The 15,051-nt window shown below is 38.5% G+C and overlaps 1 non-coding gene across 1 annotated transcript; it reads left to right on the top strand.

Moving 5' to 3' along the window:
• The first annotated feature begins 2,102 nt into the window (after positions 1-2,102).
• Positions 2,103-2,286, top strand: LOC132668143 (U11 spliceosomal RNA). The gene has a single exon (XR_009605502.3). It is a non-coding gene; the product is annotated as a U11 spliceosomal RNA (small nuclear RNA).
• Positions 2,287-15,051: the final 12,765 nt, after the last annotated feature.

The following is a 15,051-nucleotide window of genomic DNA, read 5'->3' as shown; positions in this document are numbered from 1 at the left end:
AACAGATTACAGTTCATTGAATATAATCGAAAACCATAAACCAATAGTGATATAAATGAATGAATGGATTATATAATGAACAGGACAATTACAGTTTCAAATGCTTCTATGCAAAATACTTAACAAATTCCTAAAAAAAGAGAAACTGCACAGTAGATAAGCCTGGCAGATATCACCTTCCTCAGGTGATGGGAAAGTTCACCTTATCAGCACTATAAAGGAACATTTGAAGTCTTGCACCACCTGATGGGATGCAATGAGAGGAACATATCATCCCTTCTATAGTATTCCTACCAATGATATATAGTGTGAATCCAACCACAAGGAAATCCCAGCAAAACCAAATTGAGACACATAAAATAACTGGCCTATAATCTTTTTTGTTTTTAAAGATCTAATTATTTTTTTAATTTTATTTTTAATTTTATTTTTTTTAATTTTTTTTTAACATTTATTTATTTTTGAGACAGAGAGAGACAGAGCATGAACGGGGGAGGGTCAGAGAGAGGGAGTCACAGAATCCGAAACAGGCTCCAGGCTCTGAGCTGTCAGCACAGAGCCCGACGCGGGGCCTGAACTCACGGACCGCGAGATCATGACCTGAGCCGAAGTCGGATGCTTAACCGACTGAGCCACCCAGGCGCCCCGTATTTTTTTAAATTTTAAAAAAGTTTATTTATTTATTAGAGAGAGAGAGAGAGAGAGAGAGAGAGAGAGAGAGAGAGAATGTGGGGGAGGGGCAGAGAGAGGTAGAAAGAGAGAATCCCAAGCAGGCTCTTCATCACCAGTGTCGAGCCTGATGTGGGGCTTGAACTCACGAACCATGAGATCATGACCTGAGCCTAAGTTGGATGTTTAAACGACTGAGCCACCATGATGCCCTGGCCTATAATCTTTTAAAAAGTCAGGTCATGAATGTCAAGCAAAGAAATGAACTGTTCCTGATGAATAAGACTAAAGAGATATAAAACTTAAATGCAGTGTTATGATTATGATCTGGATCTTTTGGGGACAACCAGAGGCTCTTGAGCAGAGTCTGCAAGTTAAGTGGTTGTTCTTTATCAATGTTAATCTATATTGTATGGGAGTTATGTAAGATAATGTCCTTACTTTAGGAAACACCTATTGAAGTACTCAGAAACAGTGGGGCAATAGGTAGCAATTTATTCTCAAACCATTCAAGAATAAAAAAAGCTCTGTAATTTGTGTAACTTGCAAGTTGTTTCCAAACCTCATGCCAGGAATGGGTTACAAGTGTGTCAAGAAATTATTCCTCTCAGTCCTGGGGCACCTGGGTGGCTCAGTCGGTTAAGCGTTCGACTCCAGCTCAGGTAATGATCTCACAGTTTGTGAGTTCCAGCCCTTCATCGGGCTCTGCACTGACAGCTCAGAGCCTGGAGTCTGCTTTGGATTCTGTGTCTCCCTCTATCTCTCTATCCCTCCCCTGCTTGCACTCTCTGTCTCTCAAAAGTAAATAAATAAACATTAAAAAAGAAAAGAAAAGAAATTATTCCCCTCAGTCCTGAGCAGGAATAGGTACAGACTGACTAGGTGAGTAGAGTGGACAGAGCCAAGGACAATGAAAAATGAAAATATCGGGAAGTCCCAGATAAAGGGTTCCCTCTGCCTAGAAGGCTTTACCCTCCACTTCTGCCTCCTTCTCATCTTCAGAACTCAACACCAACATCACTTATTTGGGAAGCCCTCTTTAACTTCTCTGGCCATGTCAGATCTCCTTACTATATGTTCTCAGACCATCCCATGCCTTTTATTTCATCATACTTATCATGGTTGTAATTTTATGTTTGTTTGTTTATTAATAAACATACGACTCTCATACAATTCATCTTGACCTTAAGTTATATGAAAGCAGGGACTGTGTCTTCATCTCCTCTTTGTAAACTTTTTGTTTATTTATTTGTTGGTTGGTTGATTTGTTTATTTAAAATTTATTTATTTTGTGAGAGATAGAGAGAGGGGGAGGGGCAGAGAGAGAGGGAGAGAGAGAATCCTCGCAGTCTCCTTGCTCAGTGTGTGAGAAGGGGCTCGATCCCATGACAGTGAGATCATGACCTCAGCTGATATTAAGAGTCAGATGCTTAAAAAAGGGCTTCTATTGTGAGTGGCACACATAGGGCAGCTCCATTGCTCTTTGTGCAGAATTGACATCAAGAGATTTCAGAAGCATAATTTTTTGTTACCCAGGCAGCTTGTGATCATTGGTCCTGAAAGAAAAAAAAAAAAAAAGAGTCAGATGCTTAACCGACTAGGCAACCAGGTGCCCCTTTTTACAAACTTTTAAAATCGAAACCTATACACAGAAAAGTGCACAAATCCTAACTGTTTAGCTTGATGAATTATCACAAAGTGAACACATCTTGGTCAAGAAATAGAACATTCTCAGGATTCCAGAAGCCCCCCTCATGTAACCATTGAACTTCAAACCTCATAATTTTGCCTGCTTTCTGAACCCAGTATAAATAAAATCATACAGTTTGTATTTTTTGTGTGTCTGGCTTCTTTGATGCAACATTGAATCTGTGAAATTCATATAGTTATTGCATATAACTACAGTCTATTTTTTGCTTTGCTATATGGTATTCCATTGTATGAATATACTACAATGTGTTCATTATACAGTTGAAATCTCGACTATTATAAATAATGCCATAAGAACGTTTTTGTATGTCATTTTTATTGTGGGAAAACATACATAATATTTAACTTTTAAACTATTTTTAAGTGTACAATTCAAAGGCATTAAGTATACTCACAATGTTGTGCAACTATCAACACTATCCATTTCCAGAATTTTTCTGTATGTGTCTTTTTTTTAAATGTTCATATATTTATTTTTGAGAGAGAGAGAGCATGTGTGTGAGCTGGGGAAGGGCAGAGAGAGAAAGAGAGAGAGAATCTTAAGCAGGTTCTGCACCGTCAGCACAGAGCCCAATGTGGGTCATGAACCCACAAACCATGAGATCGTGACATGAACTGAAATCAAGAGTTGGATGCTTAACCAACTGAGCCACCCAGGCACCCCTGTACATATATCTTTTTTGATGCATATATGTGCATATTTCTGGTGGGCATATGTTTAGGAAATGCTGGGTCATAGAGAATGTTCAATTTTAGTAAATACTGCCAAACAGTTTTCCCAGGTGGTTGTACCAATTTACATGCCCACCAGCCCTGTATGAGAGGGCTGTATTAATCCTTTAATTAACCTAATAAGTGTTTAGTACAGTGTATCTTTTCCCATTTCTCTGATAACTAAGACAGTTTAGCACCTTTTCGCATGCTTAATGGCCATCAGAGAGCTTCTTTTCTTAAATGACTATTTAAGTCCTTTGCCCATTTTTTATTGGATTGCCTATATATTTCTTATTGATGTGCAAGTTTTTTATACTAGTACAAGCTCTTTCTTGGATGTTTTGCAAATATTGTCCTTCATTCCATGACTTATGTTTTCACTCTCTTAATGGTGTCTTTTGAGCAACCAATGTTTCCACTTTTAATATAGTCTTATATACCAGTTGTTTCATTTACAGTTAGTGCTTTTTGTGTCCTATTTAAGAAATCTTTCTTTGCCTATTGAGAGTCATGAAGATATTCTCCTATGTCATTTTCTAGAAACTTAATTGTTTTACCTTTTACAATCTGAAATTTACATGTAGATAATATCAATCTGGAATTAACTTTTGTGTATGGTATTAGATAAAGGTCAAGATTCATTTTTTTCTCCTGTAGTTATATGCCCAGCAGACCCAGCCCACTAACTGAAAATATCTTCTGTTTCCCAGTGCACTGCAGTGACAAATTTGTCCTAAAACAAGCATGGATTTGTTTCTGGACTCTGAATTGTAGTCATTGATCTATTTGTCTCATTGTGCAAATATCATGCAATCTTAATTTGTAGCTTTCTGATAAATCTTTTTTTTTTTTAAGTAACCTTTACATCAAATATGGGGCTCTTACTCATGACCCCATATGCTCTACTAACTGAGCCAGCAAAGTGCCCCTGTAGATTTCTGATAAGTCTTAATATCTGGTAGTGTTCTTCTTGCAAAGTGCTTTTGCCATTCTTCAACTTTTGTGTTTCCATACATATTTTCAAATCAAGTTGTTGATTCCTACCAAAAAATATGTTAGGATTACATCGACTCTATCTATAGATCAATTTGGGAAGAGTTAATTAACATTTTTACAATATTGAGTCTTTCAGTCCACGAATATGGTATATCCCTCCAGTTATTTAGATCTTCTTTACTTACTTTTATTAATGTTGTATAGTTTTCTCTGAAGAGATTTTATACTTCACTTATTAGAAGTACTTGGAATTTTTTGAAGTTATTGAAAATAGGCCTGTTTTTCAAATTTTAGTTTCTTTCCATAGGTATATAGAAATACAATTGATTTTGGTGGCCCCTGGGTGGCTCAGTCGGTTAAGCTCCAGGTCTTGGTTTAGGATCAGGCCATGATCTTGTGATTCATGAGATTGAGCCCCATGTCTCACTCTGCATTGTCAGCTTGGAGCCTGCTTGGGATTCTCTCTCTCTCTCTCTCTCTCTCTCTCTCTCTCTCTCTCCCTCCCTCCCCCCCCAAAATGAATAAAATAAACTTTAACCAAAAAAAAAAAAAAAAAGAAGAATACCTTAGTATTACAGTTTCCTTAACATTAAAAGTCAACCTTAGGGGTGCCCAGCTGGCTCACTTGAAGAACATGCAACTCTTTTTTTTGTTTTTTTTTTTTGGTAGTAGGTTTTAAAAAAATGTTTACTCATTTTTTAAATGTTAATTTACTTATTTTGAGAGAGAGACAGAAAGCGCAAGAGGGAAAGGGGCAGAGAGAGAGGGAGAGAGAATCCCAAGCAGTCTCCACCAGAGAAGAGCCTGATGCAGGGCTCTATCCCGTGAACCATGAGATCTGCCGAAACCAAGAGTTGGAAACTCAACTGACTGAGCTACCCAGGTTCCCCAGTGTTTATTCATTTATTTATTTATTTAGAGAGCACACATGTGAGTGGGGGAGGGGCAGAGAGTGAGGGAGAAAGAGAATCTCAAGCAGGCTCCAAGCTGACAGCATGGAACCCAACATGGGGCTGGAGCCCACAAACCATGAGATCATGACTTGAGCCAAAAATCAAGAGTCTGATGCTTAACCAACTGAGTCACACAGGGGTCCCCCGCATGCAATTCTTGATCTTGGGGTTATGAGTTTGAGTCCCAGATTGAGAATAGAGATTATGTAAATAAATTAAATAAATAAATAAATAAATAAATAAATAAATAAATAAACTTTTAAAAAATCACCTTAACTTCTTTTTACTTTGCCTCCAATTTAGCAATATCTATGAAGATATAAATTTTATATGCAAGCCATTTTAAATTTATTATTTATTTATTTGAAAGAGAAAGTGCACAAGCAGGGCAGAGGGGCAGAGGGAGAGAGAGAGAGAGAGAGAGGGAGAATTTTAAGCAGGCTCCACTCTCAGTGCATAGCCCAATGTGGGGCTCAATCCCACAACCCTGGGATCATGACCTGAGCTGAAATCAAGAGTCTGACACTCACCTGACTGAGCCACTCAGATGCTTCAGCAAGCCATTAAAAAAAATTTTTTTAATGTTCTATTATTTATTTTTTTTGGGGGGGGGGGAAGGGCAGAGAAAGAGGGAGACACAGAATCCAAAGTGCAAACTCACAAGCTGTGAGATCGTGACATGAGCCAAAGTTGGATGCCCAACTGACTCAGTCACCCAGGCACCCCAGAAAGCCATTTTGCAATCAATTAAGCAAACACTTGTCTGTTAACATATAAAAGTTTGTTTTACATAAATCTCTAGAATTACTTCAGGTGTACATATTACACTTTGGGATACATTGCTGTAAATGTTAGCTGTTTCATAAACATTTGTGTTAGCTGTTCATATTGTTGCTAGTGTTTATTTTTTAAAAAGATTTTATTTATATATAATGTCTACACCCAATGTGGGACTCAGACTCACAACCCTGAGATCAAGAGTCATATGCTCCACAGACTGAGCCAGCCAGGTGCCCCTATTAATGTTAGTTTTTAAATTATTTTATAAGTTGTCATATTCTATTGGTCACACAGACCAAACCTACTGCCATATAGGAGGGGACTATACAAAGATGTGAATACCAGGAGACAGAGATCATGGGAGGCCATCTTGGAGGCTGGATACCACATCTGAGGAACATAAATTGCTTGCTAGCACAAAAATAATACCATCTGGACTTCAAATTTCATAGGCTACAGTTTTGTCTTCTCTCTTTAACCCTTTTATATTGTAAAAATTTTCATACTGTGCATAAAAGGTACGTAAAACATAAATGTGCAGTTTACTAAGTTATGAAAAAAACTGATATCTGTGGAAAAACAATCACCCAAGTAAAGATCTGGAACAATGCCAACACCCCAAAAGACCCCTCTCCATTCTCCTGAATCACAGTGCCTTCCACACTTTTGATGATCACCATGCTGATTCTTAGGGTTTTCAGTTTACTTTTCTTTATAATGTACCACCTAAGAATGCACTCCTATTCACTATAGTTTAATTTGCCAGTTTAGAAAATTTTTTACAAATGGAATCATGCAGTATGTAGTACTTTTGTATCTATTTTCTTTGGCTCAATATTGTTCTTAAGATTTATTTCTGAAAAAAAAAAGATTTATTTCTGTTATTGAATTAAGCAGTTCGTTCATTTTCGACTCAGTATAGTATGCCATTCTATAAACATACAAAGTGAATCCATTTTGCTGTTTAAGAATATGTGGACTGTTTGTCTATTACAAATAAAGCTTCTGTGAGGATTCTTTTTTTAAAAAAAATGTTTACTTACTTATTTTGAGAGAGAGGGAGGGAGAGAGAGAGCGAATGAATGTGAGTGGGGCAGGGGCAGAGAGAGGGGGAGAGAGAGAATCCCAAGCAGGCTCTGCACTGTTAGGAGACAGCTCACAACCAGAAGTTTACGACCTGAGCCTAAATCAAGAGTTGGACCCTTAACCAACTGAGTCACCCAGGCGCCCCTCTGTGAGCATTCTTACATCTTCCAGTATACCTGCACATGATTTTCTTAGGATATATACTTAGGAATAGAATTAAATAGTCATTTTCAACTTTAGCAGATAATGCCAAACTGTTCTTAAAGGGGCTGTGCCAACTTACACTCCCATCTGAAGTGTATGTGCATGTCCTTTGTTCTACCTCCTCACCAACATCTGGAATTTTAGCCCTGTTAGTAAGTGTAAAGTGTTATTTCATTATGGTTTTACTTTTCATTTTCATGATTATTTGTGAGGTTTTACATGTTTACTAGCCATTTGGATTTCCACTTTTGAGCACTTAAATATTTTGTCCATGTTTTGATCGAGGTGTCTGTCTTTTTCTTGTATTTTAACTGTTGTTTATATATTGTATATACGAGTCCTTTTTACGTGTACCATATCTTTTCCAACTCCATTCTCTTTTTTTAATTTATTTTTATTTTTTGTTTTTAATTGAAGTATAGTTGACATACAATATTAAATTAGTTTCAGGTGTACAACACAATGATTTAGCAGCTCACACATTTCCAAATTCTCACCACAGTAAATATATTACAAAATTATTGAATATAAATATGTATTTTTTACTATAAACCAGGTATTGTGCTACATGTAGATTTTACAAGTTTGAACAAAATGGACATGGCCATTACTCTCACAGAGCTGACAGAAATTAAACAAGCAATTATAATTATACTGGAGATATTATAAGGATGTCAGCAAGGGGACTCTATTACAGATGGTCAGTGAGGGCATCTCAGCAGAAGTAATATTAAATGCTTCTTTCCTTGTATTAAGTTTCTGTATATATCAGTGTATGATTTAGAGCCATACTGACTTTTTATTTATTTTTGTTTATTTATTTTTCACATTAGCAATGATTTTAATGAAAATGATCTAAATACACAAGTTAAAAGCCTGAGATTTTCAGGGTGGATTAAGAAAATTGTATTCAACCATGTTATGTGAATATGATTAATATTTTAGGAAGGAAAATTATATTAAGTAAAAAAAGTAAAAGTGATATACTATTCAAACAGCCAAAAAAAAAACTATAATGGGTATAAGGACAATATAGTCATTAGAACAAGGAAAATTATCATGAATAAAAAGGATATTAAAAAATGACAGAAAGGGTCAATTTTCCAAGATGATATAACAATTTTAAACATGTACACACCTATTTTTTGAAAGTATATATGTTTTCTAAATTTGATATATCATTTTATATTCCCACCAGTAATGTATGAGTGCCCCTGTTACTCTGTGTTCTCACCAGTAATTGAAATTTCATTTTTTTCTCCTTTCTAATAGTTTTCTAGTGCTATCTCATTGTACTATTACTTTACCTTTCCTGATGTTTGCACATTGTTTTATGCACATACTTGCAATCTGTACGTCTTCTTTTTTTTTTTTTAAACTTGTTTTATTTATTTTTTTAAATTCACATCCAAATTAGTTAGCATCTAGTGCAACAATGATTTCAGGAGTAGATTCCTTAGTGCCTCTTACCCATTTAGCCCATCCCCCCTCCCACAACCCCTCCCGTAACCCTCAGTTTGTTCTCTATATTTATGAGTCTCTTCTGTTTTGTCCTCCTCCCTGTTTTTATATTATTTTTGTTTCCCTTCCCTTATGTTCCTCTGTTTTGTCCCTTAAAGTCCTCATATGAGTGAAGTCATATAATTTTTGTCTTTCTCTAATTTCACTTAGCATTATACCCTCCAGTTCCATCCACGTAGTTGCAAATGGCAAGATTTCATTCTTTTTGATTGCCAAGTAATACTCCATTGTGTGTGTATATATATATATATATATATATATATATATATATATATATACCACATTTTCTTTATCCATTCATCCATCAATGGGCATTTGGCTCTTTCCATACTTTGACTATTGTTGATAGTGCTACTATAAACATGGGGGTACATGTGTCCCTTCGAAACAGCACACCTGTATCCTGTGGATAAATGCCTAGTAGTGCAATTGCTGGGTCATAGGGTAGTTCTATTTTTAGTTTTTTGAGGAACCTCCATACTGTTTTCCGGAGTGGCTGCACCAGCTTGCATTCCCTTCCAACTCCATTCTCTTAATGGTGCCATTTGATGAGCAGGAATTCTTCGTTGTGGTGAAGTCAAGTATATCATTCTTTTTGTTGTCATTTGTGTTAGCCTGGTTCCCCCTAAACCAGAGCCTCATTGTATTATTAGGGAGTCCAGGGTGCAGGTGTGAGGGACAAGGAGAGTGATGCAGGAAAGAAAGGAGAAACAACAGGAGGATGTTTCATCAGATACCTGGCGACCACTAAATGAAAGTGATTGCTGGATCTGGACACCGTGTCCTCAATAAACAAACTGCTTCTCAAAACCATCCTGGGAGAGGTGAGATAATGGAAGAAATGGAGATAAATTATTCACAGGCTCTTGTCTCCCACTGGTCAAAATTCCACACCATGGAGCATTATCTCCCTCACATTTACAGGTTGCATGTAAGAGTATGCACCTTAAAAAACAGACAAATGAAACATTTACTGTCATTTTAGAGGGGTTTAGGGACTTAATAGTGATAATGCATGGATTGAATCCACCATGTTTAACATAAAATCATATTTTCTAATTGGTTATTGCTAGCATATAGGAGCTGGTGATATAAAGGTACGGCCATTCCACTCACTGAACAGGCAGTGCCTAAGCTCAGTTCTCATCTAAAGACTCAAAACTTTGTTCTCCCGCTTACTTGGCACACAGCTTCCCATAAAGCTATAGCCCCAAGCAGAGGTTTGGCAATAGTTATGTTCAGGTTGCACATAGGGTTGGAGTGTCCTTGGCTTCAAGCTGAAAACCTGGCCCAGGTCCTCCACTTCCTGGGAGGCACTTACTTCTCCACACACAGGAGTGAAATCTCTGACGGCTACCCTTACTTCTATCTAAACTTATTTCAAAGCCTCGGAAGTTTGTGGATTTGCACATATTCACAGGGAAGGTGTATTGTGTCTTAAAGTCTAGGTCTCTTTTCCCTTTTCAGGTTTTATCTGTCATTGCTATACGTCTGCTGCAGTGTGTGTGTGTGTGTGTGTGTGTGTGTGTGTGTGTGTGTACCCATTTCACCATTTTCATTGGGGGTCTAGTAAGAGTTTCTTGAACTGGTGACAGACAGCAGTTGTGACAGGATGTTAATTAGATTCTCCCTGTTGTCTTTGGAGTTTCAGCAAAGGCCTCAAAAGCAGAAAGGAACACAATAGATGCCAGGCACCCCTTCCCCCACCATCCACCTCAAAGGGAGATGGGAAGAGATTGTGATCCAGTCGGCCAGCTTTACTAATGTTCTACAGTTTGTATATGAGAATGAGGATTGTGTTGGGAGTTACCTGTGGGCTCTGAATTTCCTCTTTGCCACTCTGGCGAGGGAGAAGGGTTGTTCCCTTCGCCTAAGGCCAAGTGACTTAGAGGCTTCCACTAGCACCTCTCAGAATGTTTGGCATATATCTCCTGGGGTCGGGAAGTCCATAGGGAATGATATCCTAACTCCCACCTGAGGAAGTTCAAAAGCAAGATGCCAGCTGACTGACATGGCAAGTAAGGTGTGTGGGATAGAGAGTGAACTGCACTGCCCTTGTTAGCAGGGCAAAGATGCATAAGTGGTCTGGTGGGCCAAGTGTCCCCACAAAGAAACCAACATGGAATCATTTTAAAAGGATCCTTCCCAATCCAATTAAAAAATGGGCAGAAGGAATGAACAGGCATTTCTCCAAAGAAGACATCCAGATGTCCAACAGACTCATTACCAGGGAAATACAAATCAAAACTACAATAAGATGTCACCTCACACTAGTCAGAATAGCTACAATCAACTATACAAGAAAAAACAGGTGTTGGTGAGGATGTGGAGAAAGGGGAACCCTTTTGCACTGTTGGTGGGAATGCAAACTGATGCAGCCACTCTGGAAAACAGTATGGAAGTTCCTCAAAAAGTTAAAAATAGAACTACCCTATGATCTAGCAATTGCACTGCTTGGTATTTGCCCAAGGAATACAAAAATACTAATTCAAAGGGACACATGCACCCCAATGTTTATAGCAATATTATCTATCACATCCAAATTTTGGAAACAGCCCAAATGTCCATCAACTGATAAATGGATAAAGAAGATATGGTGTATATATACAATGGAATATTAGTTATAAAAAAAGAATGAAATCATGCCATTTGCAATAACATGGATGGAGCTAGAGTATTATGCTAACCAAAATAAATCAGAGAAAGACAAATGCCACATGATTTCACTCATGTGGAATTTAAGAAATAAAACAAAGGAGGATAGGGAAAAAAGAGAGAGAAAGAGGCAAACCAAGAAACAGACACTTAACTATAGAGAGCAGACTGATGGTTATCAGAAAGGAGGCAGATGGGGTGACAGGGTAAATAGGTGATGGGGATTAAAGAGTGTACTTGTTGTGATGAGCACTGGGTATTGTATGTAAGTGTTGAATCTCTAGATTGTACACCTGTAATTAATATTACACTGTATGACAACTAACTGGAATTTAAATAAAAACTTAAAACAAACAAGCAAATAAATGAAAGGATCTTTCCCATGATGTGTGCCCAAAGAGGAAAGGGACCCCAGGAGAGTGAGTTTTATGTGGGATGAATCTCTATAAGGCCAGGGACTGTGGGGAGAAAAGTAACAGGCAGTCAACCAGAGAAGAGGCATCACTGAGGTCCCAACAGGAGAGCCATAAAAAAGCCCACAGACGTGACATACAAGAGAAAGAGCCAACATTTGTGAATCCTCCACGTGCATGGGAAACCAACTTTCAAAGATAACAGTACTCTGCACCACCCAGGAAAGACGGCCCTTTCCCCCTAATCCATTCTTTTCCTGCACCAAATGCTGGAGGAGGGCAGTTCAGAAACAGCAGCTGGCCAGTGGGAGAGGAGCAATAGACACTGAGGAGTAAAGGCAGGGATGTGGAGAAGCCTGGCATTCCTCCCTTCATCACAGCAAATTTCCCATCTGTAGCAGGCAAGAGCTGGGGAATGGGAGAACCTCATAAACTGAGGTGTAGAGTGGTACTTGTTACCCTGGACAAAACATTTTCACTACTGCAATGAGACTATTCTTGTGACTGAAAAATACTTAAAAAGTGAAGGAATCTGCAAGAGGTTTCATGCGGGACATGGAAAGAACTATGTGTAAGGCAGATGTGAAGGAGAAGCAGAAGAGTTTTGCAATTTTACACCATGGAGGCCAAATCCCTTGGTAAAAATAGCTATTCAGTATGGGAGAAGGATTGAAGAGGAGAATTTGATATAGAGTATAACTAACCCTGATTTATTTTGTTTTAATTTATCAATTTTTTAAAGTTTATTGATTTATTTTGAGAAAGAGAGTGTGTGGGCGTGAGTGGGGAAGCAGGAGGGGCAGAGAGAGAATCCCAAACTGTCAGCACAGAGCCTGACTTCGCCCACTGGATCCCATGAACCAAGAAGTCATGACCTGAGCTGAAATCAAGTGTCTGATGCCCAACCAACTGAGCCACGCAAGGTGCCCCTAACTAATCCTGATTTAAAAGGTATTGACTCCAGGGGCGTCTGGCTGGCTCAGTTGGTGGGGTGTGTGACTCTTAATCTTGGGATGTGAGTTTGAACCCCACGCTAAGTGTAGAGATCGCTTAAAAATAAAATCTTTAGGGGCGTCTGGGGGGCTCAGTCGGTTAAGCGACTGAGTTCAGCTCATGTCATGATCTCACAGTTAGTGAGTTTGGGCCCCTGTCGGGCTCTGTGCTGACTGCTCAGAGCTTAGAGCCTGCTTTGGATTCTGTGTCTCCCTCTCTGTCTGCCCTTCCCCCGCTCACACTCTGTTTCTCTCAAAAATAAACATTAAAAAAATAAGTAAATAAAATAAAATCTTTAGGGGCACCTGGGTGGCTCAGTCGGTTAAGCGTTGACTCTTGATTACGACTAAGGTCATGTTCTCCATATTTGTGAGTTTGAGCCCTGTCTTGGCCTCCACAATGACAGGGTGGAACCTGTTCAGGATTCTTTCTCTCCCTGTCTTCCTGCCCCTCATCTGCTCGCTCTCTCTCTCTCTCTCACTCAAAAATAAATAAATAAAAATAAAATAAAATCTTTATTATTTTTTTAAGTTTATTTATTTTGAGAAAGACCACATGCATGAAAGGGGGAGGGTCACAGAGATAGAGGGAGAGAGAGAGAGAGAGAGAGAATCCCAAGCAGGCTCAGCACCATCAGGGCAGAGCCTGATGCAGGGCTTGAACTCACAAACCACAAGATCATGACCTGAGCCGAAATTGGACACTTCACTGACTGAGCCACCTAAGCGTCCCTAAAATAAAATCTTAAAAAATATATAATAATAATTGTTTCTCAGCCTTTTGGCTAAGATCAAGTGTAAAAAAATAAATAAAATGTATTGACTCCAAGTGTCTGTGAACATCTTTTAACTTTTCTTCATGTTTATTTAGATCCCACCAAAAACATGAGTAACTGAAATTCATGTTTAGGCTAATAAAAAGACAGGGCACACCCCTCTGGCAGATTTTTAATTATTTTTTAAAACAATTTTATAGATTTTTAATTTTTATAAATTTTTAATTTTTAATTTATAGATTTTTAATTTTTAGAGTCAGACAATACAGATGCAAAACAAAACAACCAAAAAACCATTTTCATAATGGTCACATTTGTCAAGGTTGTACTGTGGTAGCAAATTATCCTTCAAAATCTCAGTGTTTTACATAACAAAGCTTCATTTCATGCTCATAGTGTATGTTCAACTCAGGGTTGGGGGTGGTACTCTGTTTTACACAGTCACTCAGGGACCTAGGCTGACAGGTTGTACCATCTGTAACATGTGGCTTCCTCATTTGCCACAGCAAAGGAGGAAAGAGCATGGAAATCTTATAACCATTCCTTCCTGATAGAGCCTGGAAGTGCTTCCATTCAGTCTATAGTGGATAGAAATAGTCACGTGACCCCCTTTCTGAAAGAAGGAAGGAAATGTCCTTTTCTTTGTGCCCTAAATGAGAGGAAACACAGATTATCAATAAGCCCTGCTAAAGTCTCCCAGATCTCTGAATCTCACCAACCCAGGGATGACTAAAATCATCTTCCCTGGACTATTTTATTTTTTTAAAGTAGGCTCCATGCCCAATATGGGGGCTTGAACTCACAAGTCTGAGATTGAGAGTCACGTGCTCTACTGACTGAGCCAGCAAGGCACCCCTTCTCTGGACTATTTTATATGGCAACTTAACTTATATAGACTGTCACCCTTCAGTTGTTACCTAACCAGTTCAGTTTGCCCTATGCACAGAAAGCCAATCACTGAGACCTGCAGATATGTGGCAGAGAAAGGAATTTATTCACAAGGCAGCCAAGCGTGGAGATGGAGAACAGGTCTCGTATCACCTTTCCTGAAAAAAAGGTCTCTTGAGTATTTATGGGATTTTAGGGACAGTGTGGGGGGATATGACTGGAAGCTAGAGAGGGTGAGATAAAGGTCAGGGAATTGTTGATCTATGCAGGCACAGTCCATCATCTTGCTTCTTCATATATCATATGCTCAAAGATGGGGTATTGACAAGATTAGGGGGTGGAGATTTCAGGCTCCTTGACATCAAAATGTCACCTATGGAGATTTGTGCGGGCCCAGTAGGAAGGTCTTGACCTGTCTGAACTGGATGAAAGTGGGCCTCTTAGTTCCTGGAAGACAACTTAAGCTTAAGTGTCTTGTGACTTGTACCTCAGAGACATTTCATACATAGAAGCAGTTATACATTCTTATGATATTTTACCTGGGCTGTCTGCTGTTCAGAGGCAGTTTTAAAGTTTATTGTTTTAAAAAACGGGCCTTAGCAATGAGAAAGAATGAAATATGGGCCTTTGTAGCAACGTGGATGGAACTGGAGAGTGTGATGCTAAGTGAAATAAGCCATACAGAGAAAGACAG

The sequence above is a fragment of the Panthera onca genome, chromosome B2 (assembly GCF_046562875.1).
Source record: "Panthera onca isolate mPanOnc1 chromosome B2, mPanOnc1 haplotype 2, whole genome shotgun sequence".
NCBI lineage: Eukaryota > Metazoa > Chordata > Mammalia > Carnivora > Felidae > Panthera > Panthera onca.
The sequence above is the reverse complement of the archived record's forward strand: the minus strand, read 5'-3'. Positions and strand labels throughout refer to the sequence as shown.